The sequence below is a fragment of the Bos taurus genome, chromosome 26 (genome assembly GCF_002263795.3).
Source record: "Bos taurus isolate L1 Dominette 01449 registration number 42190680 breed Hereford chromosome 26, ARS-UCD2.0, whole genome shotgun sequence".
NCBI classification, from domain to species: Eukaryota; Metazoa; Chordata; class Mammalia; order Artiodactyla; family Bovidae; genus Bos; species Bos taurus.
The window spans coordinates 35327627-35340974 of NC_037353.1; positions in this window are offsets into that span (position 1 = coordinate 35327627).

The window sequence follows — 13348 nt, forward strand, 5'->3', positions numbered from 1 at the left end:
GCAGTGATACAAGAAAAATGGTCTCTGGAACAGAGCATTCTATAGCAGTTCCCAAAGACCTGTGTGTATTCTTACTATATCAGAATCACCAGAAGTACTGGTTTAAAATACAAGTATTTGAGCCCTGCACAAGATTTACTGAATCTCTGAAAAGGGACTTTTCCCCTTCCCCCAGTAGCAATGGATGGCTACTCAGCTACCTTATAAGGAGAAGTGGGCATGGTTCACTGCAAGATTTTGCTTTTTCCTAGTAAACTTTAGTCTGTTTACTGAAAACAATTTTCTTAAGATGCAATTCACATACCATACAATTTACCCATTTAAAGTGCACAGTTCAGTGGCTTTCATCTGAGCTGTGCTTTCATCTCCCTAATCAATGTTAGAACATTTTTGTTAACTCTCAAAGAAACCCTCCTTCCCATAGCCATCATCCCAACTGCCCCACCCCTACTCCCAGCCTTAGACAACCACAAACCTGCTTTCTGGCTCTATGGATTTGTCTACTCTGGACGTTTTGTGTAAGGGGAATCACACAGCACGTGGTAACTGAGTAACACTGGCAGGTTTGGGGCCAGAGCAGGTTTGCTGCAGGCAACAGAGGAGTCTTCCCCACTCAATACGTGTGTCTCTCCTCCAAATAGGTGTTGTGCTTGTGCTCAGTCGTTCAGTCATGTCTGACTCTTTGCAACCCATTTGGACTGTAGTCTGCTAGGCTCCTCTGTCCATGGGGTTATCCAAGCAAGAATACTGGAGTGGGTTGCCATTTCCTACTCCAAGGGATCTTCCTGGCTCAGTGATTGGACACATATCTCCTGCATTGCAGGCGGATTCTTTACTGCTGAGCCATCAGTTCAGTTCAGTTCAGTCACTCAGTCGTGTCCGACTCTTTGCGACCGCATGAACGGCAGCATGCCAGGCCTCCCTGTCCATGACCAACTCCCGGAGTTCACCCAAACTCATGTGCATCGAGTTGGTGACGCTATTCAACCATCTCATCCTCTGTCGTCCCCTTCTCCTCCTGCCCCCAATCCCTCCCAGCATCAGGGTCTTTTCCAATGAGTCAAATCTTCGCATGAGGTGGCCAAAGTACTGGAGTTTCAGCTTCACCATCGGTCCTTCCAATGAACACCCAGGATTGGTCTCCTTTAGGATGGACTAGCTGGATCTTCTTGCAGTCCAAAGGACTCGCAAGAGTCTTCTCCAGCACCATAGCTCAAAAGCATCAATTCTTCGGCAGCCCAAATAGGCGTTGAGTATGTATTTAAAGAACATTTGCTTGAAGGAGGTCAAACGGTCAGTCTTCCCAGGACCCCTGCAGGTGCAGCCCTGGATCACAAGTAGTCACCAGGGCCCTCTATGCACTGAACACGGAGGGAAAGCTCCCACCCACTTGCCCGGGCCCAGCTGGGCAACTGAATACCTGAAGGGTTTGTTTAAAACACAGAATCCCGTGTCCTTTCTCTGGGATCCAGGTATCTGTAGGGGCTTTCCAGGTGGCACTAGTGGTAAAGAACCCATCTGCCGATGCAGGAGACACAAGATACACAGGTTTGATCCCTGGGTCGGGGAAGATCCCCTGGAGGAGGGCATGGCGGCCCACTTCAGTTCCCTTGCCTGGAGAAAATCATGGACCGATGAGCCTGGCAGGCTACGGTCCATGGAGTCGCAAAAAGTTGGACATGACTGAAATGACTTAGCACGCACGCAAACCAGGTATCTGTAATTTAAGAAAGTGATTAAGTGGTGATTAAGTGGTGATTCTGAGTGAAGAGCATGAGACAAGCATTCAGGAAGCACTAGAAAAGCCTCTGCTTCAGAGACAAGATAAAAGCTTCCTCTTCTTCCTTTCTTTGCCGAAGCTGCAACAGGGGCTTGGCTTCTGCACAAGGCCAGCTCCGTTATTATAGGGAAATTCCATTCTTCCAGAGACCGGAGAAACTTTCAAGTGTAAAAATAACAGAAATCCCAGGAAACAATTTCAAACTGCTGAGAGGCTGGACATGGCTGATCTAGAGGAGAATGGCTCAGGGACTTCAGATAATCACGGTGCCCTAACCAATGTGGGCGTTTAGTGAGGCAAATACGCCTGCAAGCTCTCCTCAGCCTCCCAGCTCTCCTTCCTGGGCCTGAAGCTCATTTTCTCAGTGAGCAGAAATACTTCCGTAGCCCAGTCCCTTTTTAAAACCTTGATTTACAGAAGCCTCCCTGCAAATAAATACAGGTTGATTACAAGGTCACAGCCTCTGGAGAGCTTTCCAAAAGCCTTCCAAGGTAAGGCAGAGAAATTGGAACAACACTTGGGAAAGAAACTTCTGTTGGGACTTCCTTGGTGGTCTAATGGTTAAGATCGTGCCTTCAAATGCAAGGAGGGCAGGTTTGATCCCTGGTCAGGGAACTAAGATTCCATGTTCCCCAACTAAGAAGCCAAAAAAAAAAAACAACAACCAAAAACATAAAACAGAAGCAATATTATAACAACTTCAATAAAGAGTAAAAACAATCCACATAAAAAAAAATTTTGGAAAACAAAAAGAATCTTTGTTGCTTGTCTATCATCTGCTCATGAGCTGAGATGCTATTTAGTATGCGTCTCCTCACCATCACCCTGTAAGGTACACAGGGGTTTTTAAGTTTATTTTTGTAGGTAAAGAGAGGAGATTCAGAGAAGTTGAGAGATTTGCCCAAGATTACCCTTCAGGCTTTGTTCTGGGCCTTTGCCCTAGATCTCCAAGCTCCTGGGCTTACCACGTTGCCTCCCCCAATAAATATTTTAGAGATGCCTGCCAGGATGTAAGAGACTTCAGAGACTTTTGTCCCTACTGTTTAGCCAGAGAGGCTGGGTTTACAGAGCCACTAATTCAGCCTGACAGGTAGGTCCTCGTTGTCTGCCGAGCCTCAAAAATGAGGAAGAGCTACACATTTCAAGGATGACTAGCCTGATGGTTCTCCCTGAATGCCCATTCTAGGGCATCTCAGAGCTCTGCTAGACACACACACACACACACACACACACACATACACACATGCAGAGTTCTCTCTTCATCTCCCTCCCTCTTGGGGAAGCCAAACATGACCTGGTTTATTTGTAGGTTTACTTAGCCCGGGTGGCCAATCTATTTCAAAGACAGTCAAACCTAGTTATTAAATCATACTTGTGAGCATGTGCATGGGCATGTGTGTGTGTGTCTGTGTATGTAATTTGCTTGCTTGTCATCTCTTTGCTTTAATGAGGCCACATGCGGTCCTTCCTGTTTGGCCTGACATGAGCAGAGAGTTCGGGCTTGCTGACCTGAATCAGTACCATGTGTGGCCGTGTGCACACGTCAGCTGACCAGGGAGCCGAACAGATGCTCACAGGCTTTCTCTGAGCAGCCTTCACCGGGCGGCCACTACTCACCGCCTCCTGGGAGCCTGAAAACCTCCAGCAGGAACCTCAGGGAGGCACCTCTAAGTGAAGGAGGAGGCATTTCAGAGGAGGCCTCCTGGTTGAAGAATCTAGTCTGTGCCACAGGCTTTGCTGGCATTATCTCCATCCCTACAACCCCACATGGTGCACACTCCATCATGCAGATGGGGACACAGGCTCAGGATACAGACATAAAATAAACTCTTACAAAACAGTTGTGGTTGTTCAGTCACTAAGTCGTATCTGACTCTTTGCAACCCGTGAACTGCAGCACACCAAGCTTCCCTGTCCTTCACCATCTCCTGGAGCTTGCTCAAATACTTCACGTCCACTGAGTCAGTGACGCCATCCAACCATCTCATCCTCTCTCGCCCCCTTCTCCTCTTGCCCTCACTCTTTCCCAGCATCTGGATCTTTTCCAGTGAGTCAGCTCTTTGCATCAGGTACCCAAAGTATTGAAGCTTCATCTTCCATCCAGTCCTTTCAATGCATATTCAGGGTTGATTTTCTTTAGGATTGACTGGTTTGATGTCCTTGCATTCCGAGGGACTCTCAAGAGTCTTCCCCAGCACCACAGTTCAAAAGCATCAATTCTTCTGCACTCAGAACTAATGTGCAACTCTAACATCTGAACATGACTGCCGGAAAAACCATAGCTTTGACTAGATGGACCTTGTTGGCAAAGGGATGTGTCTGCTTTTTAATAGGCTGTCTAGGTGTGTCATAGCTTCTTCTAAGGAGCAAGTAAGGATCACAAAAGACATGCCAAGAAGAGCTGTGGTGGTATTAGTGTTTCGAAGGAAGATTTGGTCTGCAGGTCAGGAGACACCTCCTGAGTAAGTCATGTTGAAGCCAGAGCCAGAAGGATACAGAGACATAGGGGTAGTGAAGGTAAGTCAGGGATGGGGAGAAAAGTGCGGTCCAGGAGAAGGACCAGGCAGTGTGAAAGTATTTCAACAGAGCGGAGCATTGGAGTCACTTAAAAAGGTCAGAGACACATGACTGGGGACAAAGTAAGGAGGAGAGTTGAGAGATTGGGAGGGAAAGCAGGAGCCAGACTGGGGAAGGGCTTGGAGGCTAAGGATTTTGGGTCATTTTGTGATATGACAGGGTTCAATCATTTCTATAAATGACACCTAGAACTGCAAGACATTCTATCACATTCTTCCTATGGGGAAATATTCCAAGTTGCACAAATCAATTTTCTAAGGGACTTCTGGAATACAACCAACTAATTGATAAGATACGTGGGGCTCTACCAATTGTTTTAATCCTCATTTTTTAAATATCTTTGTATCTTCTCATCAGTAACAGGCAAATTTGGCCTTGGAATATGGAATGAAGCAGGGCAAAGACTAATAGAGTTTTGCCAAGAAAATGCACTGGTCATAACAAACACCCTCTTCCAACAACACAAGAGAAGACTCTATACATGGACATCACCAGATGGTCAACACCTAAATCAGATTGATTATATTCTTTGCAGCCAAAGATGGAGCAGCTCTATACAGTCAGCAAAAACAAGACCAGGAGCTGACTGTGGCTCAGACCATGAACTCCTTATTGCCAAATTCAGTCTTAAATTGAAGAAAGTAGGGAAAACCACTAGATCATTCAGGTATCAGATCAGATCAGATCAGATCAGTCGTTCAGTTGTGTCCGACACTTTGCGACCCCATGAATTGCAGCACGCCAGGCCTCCCTGTCCATCACCAACTCCCGGAGTTCACTCAGACTCACGTCCATCGAGTCCAAATCAAATCCCTTATTATTATACAGTGGAAGTGAGAAATAGATTTAAGGGCCTAGATCTGATAGATAGAGTGCCTGATGAACTATGGACAGAGGTTCGTGACATTGTACAGGAGACAGGGATCAAGACCATCCCCATGGAAAAAAAATGCAAAAAAGCAAAATGGGTCTGGGGCGGCCTTACAAATAGCTGTGAAAAGAAGAGAAGCGAAAAGCAAAGGAGAAAAGGAAAGACATAAACATCTGAATGCAGAGTTCCAAAGAATAGCAAGAAGAGATAAGAAAGCCTTCTTCAACGATCAATGCAAAGAAATAGAGGAAAACAACAGAAGGGGAAAGACTAGGGATCTCTTCAAGAAAATCAGAGATACCAAAGGAACATTGCATGCAAAGATGGGCTCGATAAAGGACAGAAATGGTATGGACCTAACAGAAGCAGAAGATATTAAGAAGAGATGGCAAGAATACACAGAAGAACTGCACAAAAAAGAGCTCCATGACCCAGATAATCACAATGGTGTGATCACTGACCTAGAGCCAGACATCCTGGAATGTAAAGTCAAGTGGGCCTTAGAAAGCATCACTACGAACAAAGCTAGTGGAGGTGATGGAATTCCAGTTGAGCTATTTCAAATCCTGAAAGATGATGCTGTGAAAGTGCTGCACTCAATATGCCAGCAAATTTGGAAAACTCAGCAGTGGCCACAGGACTGGAAAAGGTCAGTTTTCCTTCCAATCCAAAAGAAAGGCAATGCCAAAGAATGCTCAAACTACTGCACAATTGCACTCATCTCACATGCTAGTAAAGTAATGCTCAAAATTCTCCAACCCAGGCTTCAGCAATATGTGAACTGTGAACTTCCTGATATTCAAGCTGGTTTTAGAAAAGGCAGAGGAACGAGAGATCAAATTGCCAACATCCGCTGGATCATGGAAAAAGCAAGAGAGTTCCAGAAAAACATCTATTTCTGCTTTATTGACTACGCCAAAGCCTTTGACTGTGTGGATCACAATCAACTGTGGAAAATTCTGAAAGAGATGGGAATACCAGAACACCTGATCTGCCTCTTGAGAAATCTGTATGCAGGTCAGGAAGCAACAGTTAGAACTGGACATGGAACAACAGACTGGTTCCAAATAGGAAAGGAATATGTCAAGGCTGCACGTTGTCACCCTGCTTATTTAACTTATATGCACAGTACATCATGAGAAACGCTGGGCTGGAAGAAGCACAAGCTGGAATCAAGATTGCTGGGAGAAATATCAATAACCTCAGATATGCAGATGACACCACCCTTTGGCAGAAAATGAAAAGGAACTAAAAAGCCTCTTGATGAAAGTGAAAGTGGGGAGTGAAAAAGTTGGCTTAAAGCTCAACATTCAGAAAATGAAGATCATGGCATCTGGTCCCATCACTTCATGGGGAATAGATGGGAAAACAGTGGAAACAGTGTCAGACTTTATTTTTCTGGGCTCCAAAATCACTGCAGATGGTGACTGCAGCCATGAAATTAAAAGATGCTTACTCCTTGGAAGGAAAGTTATGACCAACCTAGATAGCATATTCAAAAGCAGAGACATTACTTTGCCAACAAAGGTCTGTCTAGTCAAGGCTATGGTTTTTCCTGTGGTCATGTATGGATGTGAGAGTTGGACTGTGAAGAAAGCTGAGCGCCGTAGAATTGATGCTTTTGAACTGTGGTGTTGGAGAAGACTCTTGAGAGTCCCTTGGACTGCAAGGAGATCCAACTAGTCCATTCTGAAGGAGATGAGCCCTGGGATTTCTTTGGAAGGAATGATGCTAAAGCTGAAACTCCAGTACTTTGGCCACCTCATGCAAAGAGTTGACTCATTGGAAAAGACTCTGATGCTGGGAGGGATTGGGGGCAAGAGGAGAAGGGGATGACAGAGGATGAGATGACTGGATGGCATCTCTGACTGGATGGACGTGAGTCTGAGTGAACTCTGGGAGTTGGTGATGGACAGGGAGGCCTGGCGTGCTGCGATTCATGGGGTCGCAAAGAGTCGGACATGACTGAGCGACTGATCTCATCTGATCTTCTCATCTACATCATAAATTCCTTGAATTCAAAGATATCATGCATTTTAGAACACTCCCTCCCCAACACATACCTTTATGGCCCTAATTATTTGCTATTAGAAGGAACAACTTTTGCTTACGCCTTTATTTAAGAGTAAAAAAAGATAGGGCATCTGATTGGTTTGTACTGAAGGAATATAAATGCAATATTCCATTCCAGTTTAAAATGATACACAATAGATTTTCTTATATCACAGATTAAATCATGCTTCCCTCATAAAAGCTGTGATTAGACAGCAAGAGTCCAGTTTTCCATCCTTCACACACAAAGATGCATTTGATTTTGATTCATTATGTATGACGTAATATGTCCATCTCACAATGTGATCTTCCAAAAATGAATTAATGTCCTGCCACATCCTTGAGGTTGCAGTGGGGATTGAATTGGATACATGAGGTTGCAAGTGTCAGAAACTCAACTTGAATTAGCTCAAGAAAATGGCTGATTGATGGGAAGGTTCATGAAATGATGAGGAGGGCCAGGGAGTAGAACTTGAGTAAAGATGGTGCCTTCCACTTGGTTAGGATGGTCCCATCCCAAGAGAAAGGAGATATTCCCTGGACAACATGTTAATGGTAGACACCTATTGTTTAAACTCTGAAACTTGTTCAATAATGTCATAAGAATACAGTTACTGTGATAAAAAAAAAAAAAAGAAGACGACGACTATGGCTTTTGAGGGTCAGGAAAAACTAATTTAAACCACTAATCTGCAACTGTGGAGAAGGCAATGGCAGCCCACTCCAGTGCTCTTGCCTGGAAAATCCCACAGATGGAGGAGCCTGGTGGGCTGCAGTCCATGGGGTCGCTAGGAGTCGGACACGACTGAGCGATTTCACTTTCACTTTTCACTTTCATGCATTGGAGAAGGAAATGGGAACCCACTCCAGTGTTCTTGCCTGGAGAATCCCAGGGACGGGGGAGCCTGGTGGGCTGCCGTCTATGGGGTCGAACAGAGTCGGACACAACTGAAGTGACTTAGCAGCAGCAGCAGCAATCTGCAACTGATTAGTGCTGAGACCTTAGCAAAGAGCATAACTCTCTGAACCTGTTTTGCTTCAGCTGAAAAAAATGACCATTTAAGCATTTAATGAGAATGTGTATAAAAGAACGCAGTACAGTGCCAAACATTTACTAAGCCCTTAGATGTTAGCCCGTTCTCTCTTCATTCATTAGGGAAAAAGGATTAAACACCTGCATTAAATGACTCAGCATCTGTAAAGTACAAGGACAGTACCTGATGCATAGCAAGAACTCAGTAAATGTAGCTGCAATTATCATCATTTGGATGATGGTTTCCGTTTCACTGTAAAAATATCCTTAAATGAATGGTTTCCCATCCTGCCTACTTTCCTGGGGAAACAAACATGAAAAGATGGTGATTTTTTTCTCTACGCTCTTTTTATCTTAATGCTAGGAATTGTTCTTGCTCTGCCGTACCCAGCAGACTTTGGACACTTAGTCAATATTAATTCATGATGTTGGTGTTCGGTGTGCCAGCTCTTTGACACGAAGAATTTTTGTGCCAACAAAGCAAGGTAGAATTAAGCAGCTGCGCTGTAAGCTTGTCTCAGATGTGCTTTGTTCATATTCCCCACGCTGTTTACGCCACTCAGTTAGGCCAGTTTCGTTGCCTTTACTGATTGTATCGATGTAGCCTCAAGTCCCTTCAGGGATAAACCTTCCCCTGCCTTTTTTTCCTTCTGTATCTGTGTCTTGTAGTAACAAGACCAGCTTACGTGCATACTAAGTTGCTTCAGTCATGTCTGACTCTTCACAATTCCTGGGACTGTAGCCCACCAGGCTCCTCTGTCCATAGGATTCTAGAAGCAAGAATACTGGAGTGGGTTGCTATGCCCTCCTTCAGGGGATCGTCCTGACCTAGAGATCGAACCATGTCTCTTATGTCTCCTGCATTGGCAGGTGGGTTCTTTACCACTCACGCCTCCTGGGAAGCCCCAGCAAGACCAGTCTCTCCCTCAGCTGGGACCCGAATACAACCTGCAGCAAAGAGTAAAGCAGAATCACCAGGTTTTACTATCATGCTGCATTAAGCATCCTGGGGCTTCATCTGTTCTTACGGGTTTTGAAGAAAACCTTCCCAGCAACATAAAAGGATGGCATGGATGTGGTTCCATAAAAGAGGCTTCTGAATTGAAGACGACAATCTTCTTGATGGGAGCGGCATTGTACAAAGCATCTTAGCGTCTCTTGCAGTGATCAAATATTAATAGCAACCATAATAGGAGGAACAGCCAACACTTAGTAAGTGCTTGCAGATACAAGACATTATTCTAAGCAGATGTGTAGAATAATGTCTCAATTATTCAATTTTAATTAATTATTATTAATTAATTTTGTCCTCAGTTATTTAATTTTCAAAACTACTTAGAGGGATGGTTACTATTATTACTCTCATTTTACAGACGAGGAAACTGAACACCAAGAGTTTAAGTAACTTGCTGAAGGTCAGCCCGCTATTACTGGGGTGGTCCTGATTTGCCAACATCAGCCAGATGCTTCAGAGTTGGTGATAGTAAATGCTCAGTAAACACTTACTAGCTGCTTTTTCGGAGAAGGCAATGGCACCCCACTCCAGTACTTTTGCCTAGAAAATCCCATGGACGGAGGAGCCTGGTAGGCTGCAGTCCATGGGGTCGCTAGAGTCGGACACTACTGAGTGACTTCACTTTCACTTTTCACTTTCATGCGTTGGAGAAGGAAATGGCAACCCACTCCAGAGTTCTTGCCTGGAGAATCCCAGGGATGGGAAGCCTGGTGGGCTGCCGTCTATGGGTCGCACAGAGTTGGACACGACTGAAGCGACTTAGCAGCAGCAGCAGCTGCTTTTAAATTTTGTTTTTATTTGTACAGTGTTCTTTTATTTTTTAATTTTTTTACAGTGTTCTTTTAAATGTTCTCTTTAAAAAAAAAAAAAGAAAGAAAAGAAATATTTATTGAATATCTACAGTAGTCCAAACAAAGCATTAGGTGTTAGCATATGCATTACCTCATTTACTTTTTGAATAACCCTATGAAGCAGATGCTGTTTTCTCTGTTTTTACACATGGGGACTCCAAGGATGAGAGAAGTAAAGAATTGTCTTACGACTGTACGGTTAGTAAGTGGAAAGATGGGATTTGAATCTTCATAAATCTGTTTGACCTGAAGGCCATAATTCCATGCATTTCCTATAGCTGCCAGCTTTCTACCACAGATGGAAACCACAGAGTCGTTTTCTGTTCTTTTGAGGTATATTTACCAGATGAAGTAGATACTTTATATATGTGCACATTTGCCAGGATTGTTATATTGTACGAATATTGACCAAAACATCCACAGGCACCACAATACTCAAAAAGCAGCTCCTTTCCAAGATGGAGCACAACTGCAATCACAAATAACAAGACCAATAATTGCAGTATTTTTCATTTTTACATTATAATTTCATTAATAATAGGCACCTTACAATTTTATGATGCTTACTATGTGCCTGATATTGTTCCAAGCATTTCACATGTATTAAATCATTGACTCCTCACTCAAAACCTATGAAGTAGGTCTGTTATTACTTCTGTTTTATAATGGGAAACTGAGGCACAGAGAGTCAAGCACCCAGCCCAGAGTCACCCTGTTAGGAAGTGATGGAATCAGACCCAAACCTAGGTAGTGGGGCTCCAGAGTCTGGGCTCTCAGCTGTGCCGGTGCCCTGAGATGCCTCTCACTAATTATTGCAGAAATGGTATCAATAGATCATTCTTCTCCACATACTTGAAGCAACGGGGTTAATAGGAGAATTAATCATGTGTATTACCTGACCTAATGTGTATTGAATTTGCTAAATATATATTTATCAAGTATTTACATATATGTGACATAGCACGGAGGATGTAGCACCTGACTCCGAAGAGCTGAAATAAACAAATCAGCAAATACATCAATACACCAAGTGAAAAAGGACTGCAATAGACCTACGGCAGCTGTTGACACTTTCCATCTCTTTGCCACCCGACCCGAAGTCAAACCTGATGCCCAGGAGACAGAGGTTTCTTGCCCTCTGATTTCTGCTTAAGTATAATACCTCTGGGCAGATACTGGAGTGAGGGAGGAGACAGAGAGAAGTTAGGGTACTATTCACCAACACCTCAGCCTTGCTGAGCCTCAGTTCTAGCAGAGATTTTGATTCTTCCAGGGCTTCAATTTCTGTTGCTGACTCCTCTTCTGCGGCCCCAGCTCTTGCAAGGATGTCCCATTCCCTCTCTTTGCTTTTTTAGGTTCTGGGGCGGGAGTGGCTCCCAGATGCTTCATCATCCCTTGTGGGTTCTCTTGACTCTTGAGTGTATGTATGTTTCTGGCAGGGATCCTGACTGATATAAGTGTAAGCAGAGGAGGTTGTGGGGGAGGGTCAGGAAGGATGTCTTACCTAGACTTGGGCGGAGGGGAGGCTGCTGAAAGGCAGTGAAATCTAAGATGACTTTCAAAGGAGGAGCAGGAATTATCCAGATGGGGAAAGGAGAATGGGCAAGGGAATGCTCAGAGGAAAACAAAGCAGCTGGTCCTCAAATGCGACAAAGGAACACTTGTCCTACACCTGTCCTTGCATGTGTGCATGCTGTTCAGTCACGTCTGACTCTTTGCAACCCCATGGACTGTAGCCCACCTTCTTAGCAAAATACACTGCAATTAGTGGCAAATACTTGAAAAAAAAAAAAAATTCAGTCCTGATGAGGAGCCGTGAGACAGGCACTTTCTCATACTGTGCCCCTATTCCTCTTCTTTGGTGGTTATGGATGTCAAGCACCACCATTGCTGCCTTCTTGTCCATTTTGTACCAAAGAATGTCATTCTTTACTGGTTACCTCCGTAACTCCTTGTGGGTCAAGCTCCCTTGTCTGCCCCTTCTATAGAGTTAGTCTTTACAGTAATCACGGCCTGGCTTCTGGTGGGTAAACACAACTCAGTTCAGTCGCTCAGTCGTGTCCGACTCTTTGCGACCCCATGAATCGCAGCACGCGAGGCCTCCCTGTCCATCACCAACTCCCAGAGTTCACTCAGACTCACGTCCATCGAGTCAGTAGTCTAAATTATTTTGAGGCCCATCATCCCTATGGATATTAACAAACCCAACTTTAAGGCCATCTTTTCAACCATCAGAGAAGTGTCATCACGGAACTTGCTGGAATTCTGGCTCCTCTCACCAGCACATTCCTAAAAACCTTTAGTAAAGGGCATGTCATTGGGCTCTCTGAGGATCAGAATGTTTTGATGGGTCTTCCAGCCTCATATTATATGCTTCCAGCCTCATTTCAATATGCTTACTCCTCTTAGCTAGCAGTCTTTATCCAGCATCTGTCAGGGCATCCCAGGCATTTCCACTTTTCTGAGAGTTGGCTATTGCTTTTGCCAGGCTCCCAGCAGTTTGGAAGGGCACTAAGTTCTTCTTCCAATGCTTTTGAATGCAAAAGCATTGAGTTCAGAGAACTTCCAGGTTATAGATTCATGGTTTTGACTTCCTGGACAATGTCATGTAAACTGAAAAATGGATGCTTTACATTCTAAACACTTTCTGGGGTGAAAATCTTCAAACTTAACTTTGAGACTTAGTTCTCTTTAGGCCAGAGATTTGTCTATTCTAGGAATGAAGGACCTAAGAAACTTTCCCCTGCTGTCCCAGACCTCTCCATATTTTTCTGATTCTCTTGATTGCCTGTATTATTGCAATTACTTGTGCAGCTGGATCCTGAGTAAGACTTTTGATTGTGTGAGTCTAACTTCACAATCCAGTGCTTACATGATACATCGTCATGTAAACTATGAGTTCTGACTGGATATTTTAAAACATTAAGGAATTATTGTAGCACTTTTTGATGTGGTATTGTAGTATTTTTTGATGTGGTACTGTTATGCTTTTAAATATATACATATACAACAATATTTACAGACAAAACTATTTTATGTCTCAGATTCATTTACAAATAATCAGGAGTGTAAGAGAGTACAAAAGTATAGAAAACATAAAATGGGTCATGATCATCATTCAAATGGAGTAGAGAGTTCCCAGAAGTTCTTTACACTATTCTGTCTAATA